This window comes from Nelumbo nucifera, chromosome 1 (genome assembly GCF_055504915.1).
Source record: "Nelumbo nucifera cultivar China Antique chromosome 1, China Antique-T2T, whole genome shotgun sequence".
NCBI classification, from domain to species: domain Eukaryota; kingdom Viridiplantae; phylum Streptophyta; class Magnoliopsida; order Proteales; family Nelumbonaceae; genus Nelumbo; species Nelumbo nucifera.
In genome coordinates, this window is record NC_142649.1 from 22,768,869 (window position 1) to 22,786,470 (window position 17,602).

The window sequence follows — 17,602 nt, forward strand, 5'->3', positions numbered from 1 at the left end:
AGGATGAGGACGAGGTGGACCCCTGAGGTTGGCGGTGTTGGTTTTCTACTCTGATTTCTGGTGGCTCCCAGGTGCCATAAACCCGGTCTTGAAAAGATCTTGTTGGGCGGTTGTGCCCTTTTTACCTTTTGTTAAACTTTCTTGAGCTGTTTAGCTCAATTTTTTTTTAATGGTATTGAATTTTCTTCCCTTTTCTTCTAAGTATGGCGTGCTCCCTTTATTTTTTGCCAAAGCGATCTGATCACCCGAGCTATTAGCACTACATACTCAAAGTAGGATTTTTCGGTAATCGTTACCCTGGGCTACCCTTAATATTTAAAGCATCTCTTTGGTATACCGCGAAGTGATTATCATGTGTACCCGAACTATACATTTGTTGGTGATTCCCGAGTTCAACCAACGTACTAAGACGAGCTATGCCTCGTAAGGTTTAAACCCGAGCTGCTTACGCCTCTGATATTTCATACTTTGCCTTCACCACTGAAGTGGCTAAGTCTTACTTGATCCCGAGATCTTAGTTAGCTCGGTGTTTTAGCCCTTAAGTTGAGGGGGTGACTTATAGTCTGCCTTTGGAGTTTGCCCATGCCATGGAGGCGACTGGGTCTTGTTGCGCCGAGGTTGTGTTAGCTCAGCATTTTGGCCCTTAGGCTCTGAGAGTGACTCGTGGTCTACTCAGTAGTTACAGGTAATATTGCCTTAAGTTGACAATATTCCATGCCCGAGGTACTTGTTTCGCTTCAAGGGTTTCGAGCTCGTATGTTCCTTCCCCGAGCACCCGTTTCACTTGGTAGGGTCCTTCCCAATTCGGTCCAAGCTTGCCAGCATTGGGCTCAGGTACCATAACTTTACAAAGGACAAGGTCGCCGACGCGGAGATTCCGCTTCATGACCCTGGTAAGCTGCGGTCCTGATATATGCAAGGTCCCTTACTTCGTCGAATAGGTCGAGGTTGGTATGCAGCTCGTCTTCATTTGCCTTGTCGTTGTATGCTTCCAGTCATAGTGACGGAACCTCGATCTCAGCTGGGATGACTTCCTCGGTGCCGTAGGTGAGGTTGAAGGGAGTCTCTCTTGTGGCGGTCTTCTCTGTGGTTCGGTAAGCCCATAGAACACTACATAGCTCGTCCGCCCATAGTCCTTTAGGTCGGTCTAACCGTGCCTTCAGTCCCCGGAGTATAGCTCTGTTTGTGACTTCTGCTTGACCGTTTGTTCGAGGGTGTGCGACCGAAGTGAAGTTCTGTCGGATTCCCATGTCTTGGCACCAGTTCTGGAATTTGATATCCTCGAACTGCTTACCGTTATCAGAAATCAATACTTGAGGTAACCCGAAGCGGAATACTATGTTCTTCCAAAAGAAGTTTTAAACATTTCGGGTTGTGATTGTTACAAGGGGTTCGACTTCTACCCACTTGGTGAAATAATCCACTACAACCACTAGAAACTTCCTCTGGCCGGTTGCTGGTGGTGACGGTCCAAGTATATCGATGCCCAATTGCGCGAAAGGCCACGAGCTAGTGAGATACTTGAGATCGGCAGCGGGCTGATGGTGGATGTTGGCATGTCTCTGGCATTTGTCACACTTTCTGACGAGCTCAATGGCATCTGTTTTCATTGTTGAACAATAGTATCCCTGTCGTTGTGCTTTTTGGGCGAGGGCCCTGCCCCCCAAGTGTTCGCCGCACAGGCCCTCACGAGTGTCGTGGAGCACGAGCTCGGCTTTGGAAGGTCGCAAGCAGTGCAGGTAGGGGAGCATGTAGGATCTTCGGTATAGTCTTCGGGAGGGTCCCGTGTAGCAGGAAGCTTGAGAGTGGGTCAATCCAGATCGACTCTGCTTGAACGACAAGAGCAACCTCCTCTGCCCCCCCTGAGAATGCTAGGTCGAGGCAGGTTCTCTATGTACACGGTTCTCATGGTGTTATCACTGGTGCTGGCTAACTGGGACAGGACGTCGGCCTCAGCGTTCTCAGACCTCGGGACTTGCTTGATGAAGTGTGACTGGAAGTTGGGCAGAGCCTCTCTTACTTTGGCCAGGTAGGCAATCATAGTCGATTCGCGAGCTTTGTATTCTCCTATGACCTGATTAACCATGAGCTGGGAATCGCTGCAGATGATAATGTGCTTGGCTTTCATTTCTTTGGCCAGAGCTAGCTCGGCTATCAACGTTTCGTACTCCGCTTCATTATTGGATGTCGCGAACTCAAAGCGTAGTGCGTACTCCAGTTTCGTGCCACTCGGGTCGTGCAGAACTATTCCGGCTTCGCTGCCCTACTGGTTCGAGGAGCCATCTACATGAAGGATCCAGGGCTCCTCATCCTAGTTCGCTCTTGGCCTAACTAGGAGAGATGCCACACTGGCTGCTACCTCACCGTGCTCGAACTCAACCGGCCTGGGAGCTCCGGGCTTGTCCGAGCTGGGGGCCTCGTGCTCAACCGGCCTGGGGACTTCGGAGCTAAAAGTGCACTCCGCAACGAAATCTGCTAAGGCTTGGGCCTTAATAGAAGTTCGCAGCTTATATTGGAGGTCGTACTCACTGAGCTCAACGGCCCACTTCATCAGTTGACCAGAGACCTCGGGCTTGAGTAGGACTTGCCTCAAAGGATTGTTGGTGAGGATGATAACAGTATGAGCTTGAAAGTACAGACGAAACTTTCGGGCTGCAATGACTAGTGCATACGCCAGTTTTTCTATCTCTGGATATCTGGTTTCTGCTCCCTGCAACACTTTACTAACATAGTAGATAGGTCGTTGGACCCGATCTACTTCTTTTATTAGTACCGAGCTGATCACTTCGTCACTTACCGAGAGGTGCAATTCTAAAACATCGCCCTCCTCAGGCCGGGTTAAGAATGGTATACTAGTGAGGTACTTTTTGAGCTCGTCAAACACGAGCTGACAATCTTGGGTCCATTCAAAATCTTTGCTTTTAATTGTTTTGAAGAAAGGTAGGCAGCGATCTGTTGATTTGGACATGAAGCGGCTCAGGGCGGCTATTCGGCCATTCAGCCTCTGAACCTCCTTCATTTTTCGGGGTGGTCTCGTATCCAGGATGGCCTTTATTTTGTCAGGGTTGGCCTCAATGCCACGCCAGTTCACAATATACCCCAGGAATTTACCTGAGGTGACTCCAAAGACACACTTATTCGGGTTTAGCTTCATATTGAATCTACGCTGGATTTCAAAAACTAAATTCAAGTCTTGTATTAAATCACATGAGAGTTGGGTTTTGATGGCCATGTCGTCTACATAACATTCTACCTTTTGGCCAATCAACGGCTCAAATAGTTTGTTTACAAGTCTTTGAAAGGTCGCCCTGACATTTTTTAGCCCAAAGGGCATGACCTTGTAGCAGTACACGTTATGAACACAATTTTCTCTTCATCATCAGGGTCCATCCTGATCTAATTGTAGCCGGAGTAGGTGTCTAGAAAGCTCAGCAACTTGTGCCCAGAGGTCGCGTCCACCAGACGGTCGATTCTGGGGAGTGGGAAGCAATCATTTGGGCAAGCTCGGTTCAGGTCGGTGTAGTCGACGCACATGCGCCATTTACCGTTAGCCTTTTTCCCTGATAAATTGGCTGCTAGGAGCTTCCCAACCTCCTCGTCGACCGCCCTCCATCGTTCTGGGGCTAGGTTGTGTTTCTTCTGTCTAACGGGCCTAACTATAGGATCAATATTAAGTTTATGAGTTATGATGCTAGGGTCTATGCCGGGCATTTCTACCGCAGACCTTGCAAAAACATCTAAATGTTCAAGTAAAAAGCGTACCGGTTTAGATCGCAGGGGCTCCTGAATGGAAGCACCGATCTGAAGAGTTAAGGCTGGGGCTTCTGCCGAGGCCGGGATGGAGACGGTCTCTTCTGTGGGCGCAGCTCGCTCCTCGCGCTACCTTGGTTTTTCCCTTAAGGGCGGTGACGTAGCATTTGCGAGAATCAAGTTGGTCACCTCGCGCTACCCCAATGATGAAGTCCATGGGGAACTTCATGGCCAAGTAGTAGGTGGACACCACAGCCCGTAATGCATGGCTAATCGGCTGACCTACTATGGCGTTATATGGGGAGGGGGTTGCAACCACTAGGAAATCGTTGTTGAGCCTCACTATGCTAGGCCAGGTGTCGACTTCCACAAGTATTGTTACCCTTCCCAGGGACCGAACTTCCTCTCCGCTGAAGCCTACCAGGGGAGAGTTCGCGGGCTTTAGGTCGCACTCTCGAAGCTATAGTTGGTCGAAGGCCGCTTTGAAGAGGATATCTGTTGAACTGCCCGAATCGACAAGGGCACGCCTAACCGACTTCCACGCGTCGTCCTCTGTGAAGAAGATGGGGTCTTCTGTCCTTGGTCGCTTTGGTGGGTTCCGTTCCTCCCTGTCGGTCTCACGAGCTGATGCGCGAGCTGCTGCAGAGGTGCAACCCGCCACAATCGAACCTTCGACTATGACATGGATGGTCCCCCGAACTGGTCTCTCTTCAGGGGGCTGCTTCTGTGGTTGTTCCGCTTGCCTGCTGGACTCGGGAGCGTCTCTACTTTGCTCCCCTTGTCGACCTGCTTTATTATTATTATTACTTTGTACAAAATTTCTCAAATGTCCGCGATGGATGAGCTCTTCTATCTCGTCGCGGAGGGTTTTACAACTTTCGGTGCTATGACTGTGATCTTTATGAAAGCTACAATACAAATTTTTATTCCTGGCCGAGGTGGCCACTTCACATACGGAGCGTCATTGATCGCCATGAGGATCTCGGTCCGCTTTGCGTTGAGGGGTGTGTAGTCCCTTTCTGCTACTGGAGCTCGAAAGGAATGGACTGGCCTTGCTCCCCGAGTTGTGTCCTTCTTTCTGCTATCGCCTTGAGACGGAGGTTCTGGCTCCCTCTTTCTTTTTTCTAGGGCTTGTTCGCCCTTCTGGTTGATTTCCTCCTCTGTCCCTATGAACCGATCCGTGAGCTTGAGGAACTCGGTCACGGTCTTGGGTTGGTTGACAACTACGTGCCACTTGAACTCTTTGTGGGTGATGCCTCGCTTGGCTGCTGCTAGGCGAATTGCGAGATCCAGATCGGGTATCTGCAAACAAGCGTCATTGAACCGCTTGATGTAACTCTGGATGAACTCCCCTTCCTTTTGCACTATGTCAAGGAGGCTCTCTTGAGTTCGCGGGCACCTTTTGCTAGTGACGAAGTGAGAGGTGAAAACTTGCACGAACTGCACCCAACTTCTTATTGAGTCGGGCGCGAGGTTTCGGTACCAGGTGCGAGCTACCCCTTTGAAGGTGGTGAAAAAGGCCACGCACATGCAGGACTCGCTGGCTCTTGCTTGGTGCATCTGGGACTGGAAGGCGTCCACATGGTCATGTGGATCGAAAGACCCATCGTACTTATCCAGAGGAGGGAGCTTAAAGTCCCTTGGCATGGGGATGACAAGGAGTTCTGGAGATAACGAGGAAGAAACTGAGAGGAGAGGGGTAGCTTCCACTTCACCTGAGCATACCTCCTCCTTTCCTTTGAGCTCGCGAGAGACTTGGGTAGTAGTTCGGCGAGCTGCCGACTGCCGACGTCTTCGCTGCTTCTTTGCTGGCTCGGCATTGGTGCTTGACGCTTCAGTATCGCCGAGCTCGACAGGCTCAGACTGCTGGTGGTGACTCTGGACCGAAGGGCCCTGCCTATAGTCTTCGGCCAGGACCTCGAATGGATTCTCTGCGAGCAGGAGTTCGAACTGCGAAGGCCAGGGCGATACGGGCTTGGTTGGGTGGGAGGCCCCCGACCTGCCCATAGGCTGCGATGCGGGGGTAGTTGGACTCTCCTTCTTGCTATGGGAGGAGGCTTGGCTCTTGGCAGGATCCTGAGCCTGGGAGGCCTCTCCCTAGCGAGGTTGCTCACTTCGGCGGGAAGGCCTGGTCTGCTTTGTGACCAGATGCCGAGGAGGAAGCGACGGCTGGGCCTGAAGCAGAGAGGGGAACTGCTGCTGGTACTGGTATTGGGAAACCTGGTGCAGCACTTGTTGTTGGTAGAGTTGGAATTGTTGAAATTGTTGCATTTGAGCCTGCATGGCTCGCATGCATTGCATTATGTCCTCCAACTGGTTTGGGCTGGCCGCAGGGGCCACAACTGAGGGTTCAGCAAATGTTGCTCCAACTATGGAAGGGAGTGGAGCGACCGAGGGTGCCACTGTAAGAGGCATGTCCAGACTAGGAACCCTGTCCGCGGAGTGGGGGACGGTAAACTGTCCGATGCAGACAGTAGGAAGCTGTGACTGCTCCCCAGAAGCATTCTGGCTAGTGCCACGTCTGGCATTGCTGGAAGAAGCCATGAATGCTGAGTTTTTTGGAAGAAGGAACTGTTAAAGCTTAGAGGAAGGCTTTTAGAAGCAGTTCCCACAAACGGCGCCAAATGATGCGGCACGATCCAAGCACTCCTTGCTGGCTGCTGATTGGCTCCGTGTTGGCAACGGACGACACTTGAGAAGATGAAGGTGAAGGATCCCCGGGGGATTTTCCCGGTGGGGATACTCCAAAGCTTAAGTTAGAACGTTGGGGAAGAAGAAAAGGGTATAAAAGGCTAAGAGTGTAGGTCGCGCTAGATCAATGTGTCTCAAGATTAGCTCATGAGCAAGTACGAATTCAAGTTTAGATCTAATTAGAGAGAGAGTCCTCTCCCCTTCGATTAAAGGGCTTTTATAGGGGCGTTCTTGTCAAATCAGGCGTAACCGCCACTGGGCTCCTGCCGCAGCTGTTACCTGCCTGGGCTGCGCAGATGATTGTTACAATGTACTACCAGCTTGGATGAGTGACACGTCTTGAAGGGACAGGCACTCCACCATCTGTCGAGGGACATGGGTGCAGACTGTCAAATGGGCAGGGATTGCGCCGTCAGTCGAGAGACGTGGTAAAGTATGACGAGTATGATCTTGTCAGATAGAAGCTTCCTGAGAGTGTCGCGTTACTTAATCGCGAGCTACTTTGTAGTGAGCTACCCTGTCGCTGTGCGAGCTACTTTGTAGCAAACTCTTAGGGGTACTTCGAGGTGACCCTCATCAAGTTTGGTCTTTGGGACAGTCCTTCTGCCCAGGTGCTAGAGCGAGCTGGTTTCCCTAGCTCGCGAGCTAAAACAGTCTTGGAGTATTCCCTTTCCAGTAGCTTGGGGGACCTGGAGCTCGCGTTGTCCCCTATAGCGAGCTATGACGTAGCGAGCTGCTCTACAGGCTCGTTACTTAGTTGTGGTCAGGCCATGATGCTGAGTTGTTGCTCGTGTTGAGTCAGATCCATGTGTCATCGTCTCAGTAGGTCGGGTCAAATCATCCTCCATCAGGCCCTAAATAGGATAGGGTTCCCGCGGGGTTCCTCTTTGGAGAGGAAACATGAAAAGGGCCCATTAAAGGGAGATCATACAATGAACCATGGGTATCATGGCAACGATGTGCATTTAGCCATGATGGGCGTAGAGAGCCACTTAAGTCTTTTCATGGGCCTACTTATGGCCTATGCACAAATCACATTCCCTTATCACATCACACATAATTTGATCAAAATCAAATTAAATCTTGTAAAACCTAGATCCATTTAAATTAACAAATTATCAGCCCATCTATGGACCCAATTATCTAATAATATTCATCTTGGTATATGAGCCCAACTGCAAAAAGTAGTTCGGCCCATATAGTTGTTCATACTGTAATGGGCTTATCTTGCTTTAATCTAATTCTAATTAGATTTTGCAAACATGTGCCAAATTGGTCCATGTAGTGGTCCATCAAACCCTTGGCCTAGATCCATATTTGATCACTTAATTAGTGACCCAAGGGCCTGTAATTAGTTCCTGACCAACCATTGGTTCGGCTCATGTACGTTGGACAAAAACTATGTCAAATCATCTTAGGGTTTGGTATACAAAACATGCATCAATCCACAGATTATGATCTGAAAATTCTTAGTTATGATTCACAATCATATCAACAAATAAACAATAATTAATCAAATTAAATAACTAGGTTTGATAGTGTGATGGTCTGAATCCAATCCGGACAAATGTAGGATCCCAACGAACTGCTATATCTAGATCGATCTCCATCTTCCTCCACGATCTCTAGCAAGTCTTCCAATGTTTGACAATGTGGCTAATCAGGCACCTCTACCCCGATCTGGATACAAGCGCCATCACTACTTCAAGGATCACTGACGACATCGTGCACCATCACTACTTCACGGATCACTGTCCCCAAGGAGGTCCCTGACAGTGGCGACGAGCTCCTGAAGTAGTTTGCTATTTGTATTTGTAAACTGAATCTTCTCCCCTTTTCTTTCTTGTAGTTAAGACATTCTCAACGGAATTTATGTACCGAATCTCCTGTAATGAAGAGATTTTTTCTTTATTTTTTCCAAAAGTTTGTGCATTTTATTTTGTCGGAGTGGTCATTCACCCCAAGCTGTTAACCTATTGTATTGAACTTCCGAAGTGGGTGTTCCTTAACGGCCATCGTGGCCCCGAACTGTTTTGTAGGGGTAGCCTTGTGTATGTCGGGGTGAGGGACATAGTACTGCGCATGCCCGACCTATCTGCACCCAGGGTAGTTTGTCGTCAGTTGTCCTTACGGGTTCAAGTTTTACATGGCAGGGCGGGCTTTTTTTTGTAAGGTTTGTGCCCGAGCAGCCTGCACCTCAGGCACTGCAAGTACTTAGTTCATGCTGGTGGGGTAACTTTGTTTTCTACGCTGCCGAGGTTTCCTCATTAGCTCGGCGTTTCAGCCCTTAGGCTGGAGGAGTGGCTCATGGCCCACTTTCGGAGTTTGCCCATGCCATGGAGGCAACTGGGTCCTGTTGTGCCGAGGTCATATTAGCTCGGTATTCTGGACCTTAGGCTTTGGGAGTGGCTCGTGGCCTACTCAATTCTTACAGATAGTATTGTCTTAGGTTGACAATATTCCATGCCCGAGGTACTTGTTTCCCCTCGAGGGTCTCGAGTTCGTATGTTCCTTCCCCGAGCACTCGTTTCACTCAGTAAGGGCCTTCCCAGTTGGACCCGAGCTTGCCAGCGCCGGGCTCAGGTACCATAACTTTACGAAGGACCAAGTCACCAACGCGGAGATTCCGCTTCTTGACCCTGGCGTCATAGTACCGAGCTACTCTCTGTTGGTAGGCTGCTGTCCTAATGTATGAGAGGTCCCTTACTTCGTCGAGTAGATCGAGGTTGGTACGTAGCTCATCTTCGTTTGTCTGATCACTGTATGCTTCTAATCGTAGCGTAGGCACTTCGATCTCTGCGGGAATCACTGCTTCGGTGTCGTAGGTGAGATTGAAGGGTGTTTCTCACGTGGCGGTCTTCTCCATGGTCCGGTATGGCCATAGAACACTGGGTAGTTCATCTGCCCACAATCCTTTAGCTCGGTCCAACCGTGCCTTTAATCCGTGGAGGATGGCTCTGTTCATGACTTCTACCTGACCATTTGCTTGAGGGTGTGTGACTGAAGCAAAGTTCTGTCGAATTCCCATCTCTCGGCACCAGTCTTTAAATTTGATGTCCTCGAACTGCTTGCCATTGTCGGAAATCACTACCCAAGGTAATCCGAAGCGGCACATGATGTTCTTCCAAAAGAAGTTTTGAACATTTTGGGTTGTGATCGTTACGAGGGGTTCGACTTCTACCCACTTGGTAAAGTAGTCCATTGCTACTACTAGGAACTTCCTTCCACCCGTTGCTGGTGAAAATGGCCCGAGTAGATCGATGCCCCACTGTGCAAAGGGCCACGAGCTGGTGAGATACTTGAGGTCGACAGCGGGTTGGTGGTGAATATTGGCATGTCTCTGGCATTTGTCACATTTTCTGACGAGCTCAATAGCGTCCGCCTTCATTGTTGGCCAATAATACCCTTGTTGAAGTTACTTTTGGGAGAGGGCCCTGCCCCCCAAGTGTCCGCCGCACAGACCCTCATGAGTGTCGTGGAGTACGAGCTCGGCTTCGGTAGGTCGCAAGCAACGCAGGTAGGGGAGTGTGTAGGATCTCCGGTATAGCCGTTCGTCTATCATGACGTATTTGGCTGCCTGGCGCTGCACCCTTCTGGCTGCATTGCGATCTGCAGGGAGGGTGCCGTGTAGCAAGAAGCTCGTGAGCGGGTCAATCTAGCTCGGCTTTGCTTGAACGACGGGAGCGACCTCCTCTGCCCCCCCGGGAATGCTAGGCCGAGGTATGTCCTCTATGTACACGGTTCTCATGGTAATGTCACTGGTGCTGGCTAACCTGGACAGGGCGTCGGCCTCAGCGTTCTCTGACCTAGGGATTTGTTTGATGAAGTGTGACTGGAAGTTGAGCAGGGCCTCTCTGACTTTGGCTAGGTAAGCGACCATGGTCGGCTCACGAGCTTAGTACTTGCAAGTGACCTTGTTGACCACGAGTTGGAGTCGCTGCAGATAACGATGTGCTTGGCTTTTACTTCTCTGGATAAGGCTAGTCCAGCTATCAACGCCTCGTACTCTGCTTCATTGTTAGATGCAACGAACTCGAAGCGTAATGCATACTCTAGTTTCATGCCACTTGGGCCGTGCAGAACTATTCCGACTCCATTGCTCCGTTGGTTCGAGGAACCATTTACATGAAGGATCCAGGGCTCCTCATCCCAGCTCGCACTTGGCTTAGTTAGGAGAGATGCCACACTGGCTACTACTTCATGGGGCTCGGACTGAACCGGCCCAGGAGCTTTGGGCTCACCCGAACTAGGGACCTCGTGCTCAACCGGCCTGGGAACTTCGGAGCTGAATGTGCACTTGGCGATGAAATTTGCTAAGGCTTGAGCCTAAATGGCAGTTCACGGCTTGTATTGGAGGTCGTACTCACTGAGCTCAACGGCCCATTTCGTCAACCGACCAGAGACCTCGGGCTTAAGTAAGACTTGCCTCAGAGGTTTGTCGGTGAGGACGATAATAGTATGAGCTTGGAAGTACGGGCGGAGCTTCCGAGCTGCAATTACCAGTGCGTACGCTAGCTTTTCTATCTTCGGGTATCTCGTCTCTGCTCCCTGCAATACTTTACTAACATAATAGATGGGTCGTTGGACCCGATCTATTTCCTTTATTAGTACCGAACTGACCATTTCGTCGCTCGCCAAGAGGTACAGTTCTAAAACATCGCCCTCCTCGGGTCGGGTTAAGATCGGCACACCAGCGAGGTATTTCTTGAGTTTGTCAAATGTGACCTGGCAGTCTTGGGTCCATTCGAACCCTTTGCTCTTATTTGCCTTAAAGAACGACAGGCCGCGGTCCGCCGACTTGGACATGAAGCGGCTCAGGGCGGCTATGCGGCCACTCAACCTCTGAACCTTCTTCACCTTCCGGGGTGGTCTCATATCTAAAATGGCCTTAATCTTATCCGAGTTGGCCTCAATGCTGCGCCGGTTAACGATGTATCCTAGGAACTTGCCCGAGGTCACACCGAACACACACTTGTTTGGGTTCAGTCTCATATTAAACTTACTTAGAATTTCAAAAACAGAATGCAAATCTTGTATTAACTCATGTGAAAATTGGGTTTTGACGACCTTGTCGTCTACATAGCACTCTACTTTTCTACCGATTAACGGCGCAAACAATTTATTTACAAGCCTTTGAAAGGTTGCCCCTGCGTTTTTCAACCCGAAGGGCATAACCTTGTAACAGTACAGACCGAACTCCGTGATGAAGGCAATCTTTTCTTCGTCCGTTGGGTCCATCTTGATTTGGTTATAGCCCGAATAGACATCCAAGAAACTTAGCAACTCATGCCCTGAGGTCACGTCCACCAAGCGGTCAATTCTGGGGAGCGGGAAGCAGTCTTTTGGGTAAGCCCGGTTCAGGTCGTTGTAGTTGACGCACATGCACCACTTGTCGTTGGCCTTCTTTACCAGGACGGGGTTGGCTACCCCGCTCGGGTAACGGACTTCTCTTATGAAGTCAGCTACGAGGAGCTTCTCGACCTCCTCGTCAACCGCTTTCCACCGCTCTGGGGCTAGGTTGCATTTCTTCTATCTAACGAGCCTAACTACAGGATCAGTATTCAGCTTGTGAGTTATGAAGTCGTGGTCTATACCGGGCATCTCTGCCATGGACCATGCAAAAATATCTAAATTTTGAAGTAAGAAACTTACCAGTTCGGATTGTAGAGGTTCCTGGATGGAAGCGCCGATCTGAAGCGTTCGAGCAGGGTCTACTGCTGAGGTCGAAACTACGACAGTTTCTTCCGTGGGTGCGACTCGTTCTTTGCCTTGCTCGATAGGCCACTCTAGTTCGAGGTCGTCGACCATGTTGGTCTTTCCCTTCAAGGCGGCGACATAGCACTTGCAGGACTCGAGCTAGTCGCCCCGCGCTACCCCCACACCGAAGTCTATAGGGAACTTCATTGCCAAATGGTAAGTGGAGACCACCGCCCGTAAGATATGGGTGATCGGCCGACCTATTATGGCATTGTATGGGGAGGGGGTCGCGATCACCAGGAAGTCATGGCTGAGTCTGACTACACAGGGCCATGTGCCAACTTCCACAGGTACTATTATTTTCCCAAGGGGCTGGACTTCTTCTCCGCTGAAGCCCACCAAAGGAGTGTCCGCCGGTTTCAAGTCACTTTTCTGCAACTAAAGCTGGTCGAACGCAACTTTGAAAAGGATATCTGTCGAGCTGCCAGAGTCGACGAGTACGCGCCTGACCTCAAAGTCATTGATCCTCAACTTTATCACAAGTGCGTCATCGTGCGGGTAGTGGACCCCCTATGTGTCATCTTCCAGGAAGAAAATTGGCTCTCCTGTCCTCAACCGCTTCGAAAGATTTTATTCTTCTTGGGCGGCTTCGCAAACTGACGTCCGAGCTGCTACTGAAGTGCAACCCGCGACCATCGAACCTCCCACTATAACGTGGATGGTGCCCCAGACTGGCCTCTCTTCCGGAGGCTGCCTCTATGGTTGCTCGGCCACCCTGCTGCTGGACTCACGAACATCCTTACCATGCTCCCCTTGCCGACCTGTTTTATTATTATTATTACTATTATGTACAAAATTTCTTAAATACCCGCGACGGATGAGCTCTTCATCTCGTCGCAGAGGTTTTTACAATTTTTGGTGCCATGACCGTGATCTCTGTGAAAGCTGCAATACAGATTCTTATTTCTTTCATTGGGGTTCCCCTTCAAACGGGGTGGCCACTTCACATACGGAGCGTCCTTGATCTTCATCAGGATTTCGGTCCGCTTCGCGTTCAGTGGGGTGTAATCAGTTCGGTCCGCTACTAGAGCTCGGAATAACTGTCTAGGCTTTGCCCCTCGAGCTATATCTTTTTTCTTTCAGTTGTCCCCTTGGCTGGACGGCTCTCCTTCCCTTTTCCTCTTTTCGGGCGCTCCTTCGTCCTTCTGGTTGATCTCTTCCTCGGTGGCTATGAACCTGTCCGCGAGCTTAAGGAACTCGGTTATGGTCGTTGGTTGATTGACGACCATGTTCCATTTGAACTCCTTATGCATCACACCTTTCTTGGCTATTGCGAGGCGCACGGCGGTGTCTAGGCGTGGTATCTGCATACAAGCATCGTTAAACCGCTTGATGTAGCCCCGGATGGACTCTCCCTCTCTTTGTACTGTGTTGAGGAGACTCTCTTCAGTTCTTGGACACCGCTTATTGGTGACGAAGTGGGACGTGAAGGCTTGTGCGAACTGGGCCCAACTTCTTATCGACTCAGGTGCCAAGTTCCGGTACCACGTGCGGGCTACTCCTCTAAAAGTGGTAGAGAAGGCCACGCACATGCACGACTCACTGGCTCTTGCCAGGTGCATCTACGATTGGAAGGCATCTACGTGATCATTTGGGTCGAACGACCTGTCGTACTTGTCAAGAGGGAGGAGCTTGAAATCTTTAGGCATTGGGACTGCCAGGAGCTCGGGGGATAGGGGGATTGAACGGAAAAGGAGGGGTGCCTTGACTTCGCCCGAGCTTACCTCTTCTTTGCCTCCGAGCTCGAATAGGTCGTGGGTTGCAGACCGGCTAGCTCGGCGGTGGCATCTTTGCTTCTTGGCGGCCTCGGCATTTGTGTTGCTCACTTATGTACTGTCAAGAATGGTGTGTGCCGGAAGTAGCTCGGGCCGCTGGTGATGGCTTTGGACAGAGGGCTCCTGCTTGGAACCCGTGGCCAGGATTTCGAATCGGTTTTCTAAGAACGGAGTGCCAGGCCTTGAGGGCTGAGGCGACATGGGCCTGGCGAGTTGAGGTCCTCCCGACCTGACAGCCCGTGGCAAAGTCGGGGCAGCTGGTCTTTCTTGTCTGCCGTGGGTGGATGCCTGGCTCCTTGAAGGGTTCTGGGGGGCCTCTCCTTGGTGAGACGGGTGCTCCTCCTGTTGGCGAGACCTAGCTCGCTGTGAGGCTGGGTGCCGAGGGGGAACCTGCGATTGCTGAAACTGAGGTTGAGGTAACTGGGGAAACTGCTGCTGATACTGATACTGGGAGACTTGGTCCAGCATATGTTGTTGATAGAGCTGAAGTTGTTGGAACTGTTGCATTTGGGCCTGCATGGCCCGCATGCACTGCATCAAGTCCTTCAGTTGATTCAGGCTGGCCGCTAGGGCATGACCGAAGGTTCGGTGAACGTCACTCCGACTGTAGCAGGGAGTGGGGCGACGACAGGTGCCACTGCAAGAGGCACAATCAAGCTGGGGATTCTGTTCGCCGAGAGGGGGATGGTGAATTGTCCGATACAGACAGTAGGAAGCTGGGGTTGATCCTTGTGTGTGCAAAAATTGTCCAATTTCCCAAGTCACAAAAGGTAAAAACAATAATCCAAATGCAATTGATTAGTAGGAGTAAAAGTGATGAGAATGAAAATTATCATATTTTTATCCCTTAATATGTAGTCTTTTATACTTATTTAGTGCCTAAATGGACTCATTATTCTTATTGATGTAGCGCGATCCGGTCACTCCTATCTGGCACTTGCGTGGCTCCTGAGAGGTACCTGAGACGAGAAGAAAGAAGAAGAACTCCCGGGGGGTTTGCCCGGCGGGAACACTCCGATGATTAAGTTAGTATTCTGTGCGAGAAGCAAAGGGAAAACGAAGGCTAAGAGTGCAGATTGCGCAGGTGGTTCGAAGATACCTTGTTCCTTGAGAATAAGCCCCTTATAACAGAATTTCGTCGCATCAGGCCCTCTGGATCCTGACAGGGCAGGTATAACCGCCACTGTCAGTCTGCCACAGCCGTTATAGGCAAGGCTGAGGTGGCACGCGCGGGGCCGTCATCATAGGGTACGTGCCTATCAGGTGTAAGGCACCTACTGAGGGTGGCTGGCGCGACGATGTCTGACGAGGGACATGGCTACTGTCCCTAGATTTGTTGGGTACGGTTGTCGAGCAGGAGATCTTTCGGCGGTACGTCGAACTACCCTTTCGCGATTTACCCTGTGCTGGGCTATCCCATAGGCGGCGAGCTACCTGTGGCAAGCTATGCCGAGCTAGCTGACCCGAGGTGTCTATGCCTCAGGGTGTCTAGAGATGGATCAGTGCGTTCCTGTCTAGGAGTGGCCCGAGGTCCGTTGGGAGGAGCTCGGGCCTTAAGAGAGGTCAGGGCACCCCGAACTTGGGACGCCCCGAAGTGCCTTAACCCCGGGGAGGAGGTGCGCGGGTAAGGCGGCTTTCGACGAGTAGTTTATCCGCCCAGTTGCCGAGCTGAACTCGATGGGACCTTCCCTCCGAGTTGTGGTCATGTCCGTTGTGCTGTCATGCTGAGTCACTGTTTGAGAAAGGTCACGCCCACGTGTGCCCGTGCTGCGAGGTTGGGCCAAATCAGCCTCCATCACTTATATTTTGATTTAGGACACGAAAGGAGGCGTTAAGTGGAAAACAAGGCTAATCGGTAGTGCCAGTCTAAATTCCTGTTTAAGTTCTTGTTTTTGTCATTTAATTTCCTTAATCAGTAGTGCCAGTCTAAATTCCTTAATTCGCAACCCAATTGATTATTGCTTTAAACAAGTTGAGAAGAAATTAATAGGTGGCTAAATAATTCATTCCTCGTGGGAACGATTCTGTACTCCTTACTATATTACTTGTACGACTCCGTACTCTTGCGGATAGCGGTCAAGTTTTTGGCACCGTTGCCGGGGAATGAATTTTATTTAACACCATAATTAATTTAATCTCTCTTGATTTAAAGTGCAGTTCTTTATTAGTTTTTGCTAACTTTTGTTTGTTTGTTTGTTTGTTTGCATTCTTTCTTTAGGTACTGTTTCAACATATGCGAAGAACTCGAAGTTTACAACCCAAGCTTCTTCCTTTCAGACCTGAAATTGAGAAGTTTGTTGGAGAAAATAGGAAAGTTCAGCAAGTAAGGGTTCTAGAGATGGCGGAGGATAATGGAGGCAACCATGCAGATCGACATGATAATGAGAGAACTCTTAGAGATTTTGCTATGTCTGGGCTGCATGGTGCACAACAGAGTATTGCAAGGCCGAACATCAATGCTAATAAATTTGAGATTAAGCCAGCTTTACTCCAAATGATCCAATCAAGTGTGCAATTTTATGGCATGGGCAATGAAGATCCTAATGCTCACATTGCAAATTTCTTGGAAATCTGTGATACCTTCAAATACAATGGAGTGTCAGATGATGCTATTAGGCTTAGGCTTTTCCCTTTCACCTTGAAGGATAAAGCTAAAGCGTGGCTAAACTCTCTACCACCGAATCCCATAACCACATGGGCACAATTGGCACATGCTTTTTTGGCTAAGCATTTCCCCCAGCTAAAACCGCAAAGATCATCAAAGACATCATTACCTTTCAACAATTTGAGAATGAATCATTGTATGAGGCTTGGGAAAGATTTAAGGATTTGCAGAGAAGCTGCCCTCACCATGGCTTACCTAAGGGACTTCTGATTCAGACTTTCTACAATGGAGCCACTCGCACTACTAGAGATACTATAGATGCTATTGTAGGAGGTTCCTTGATGAGGAAAACTATAGATGCTGCTTTTGATCTCTTAGAGGAAATGACAATTAACAATTGGTTGTGGCTAGTCGAGCGGCTAAATCCTCCTAGACAGGGAGGCAAATCAGAAGCAGACTCCATAGCATCCTTGCAGGCTCAGATTTCAACCTTAATCAAGCAATTGGGCACCATGAACGTGCAAGCCAACGCCATCAACAATTCTATGCAACCAATCTGTGAGTATTGTAATGGTATTGGTCATGTTAGTTCTGATTGTTGCGTTGGAAATTTTAATTTGGCAAGTGGAAATTTTATGGAGCAATGCAACTTTGTGGGGAATCAATTCCAAGGAAGGCAGGTCAACAACCCTTACTCCAACACATATTGTTAAAGTAATCCGAATAGGGGTAGTTTAGTCATCTTATGTTTGTTAAGTGATTTGCTTATGTGGCAGTTTTATTAGAGACACTCTGCCCCACACTTAAGTAAGGGCAGTTTAGTCCTTGTAAATGTGATTAGAATCTAATGACTATTAAGGGGGTTGACTGAATGGGATAACCATCAGATTTCGATAGACCCTTCTTTTCCTTCTTCTTATTCTCTTCTTCTTCCTTCTTTTCTTGGTTCGGGTTACTATAGCAGCATTCGAAACATGGTATCAGAGCCATGTTCCTGACCTACTTCAGTTTATAAGGCATCTCA

At 49.6% G+C, this 17,602-nt stretch overlaps 1 non-coding gene across 1 annotated transcript; it reads right to left on the reverse strand.

The window, feature by feature from the left end:
- Window positions 1-16,724: 16,724 nt before the first annotated feature.
- LOC148802998 (small nucleolar RNA R71) lies at window positions 16,725-16,831 on the reverse strand. Its single transcript, XR_016081571.1, has one exon. It is a non-coding gene; the product is annotated as a small nucleolar RNA R71 (small nucleolar RNA).
- Between the last annotated feature and the right edge of the window lie 771 nt (window positions 16,832-17,602).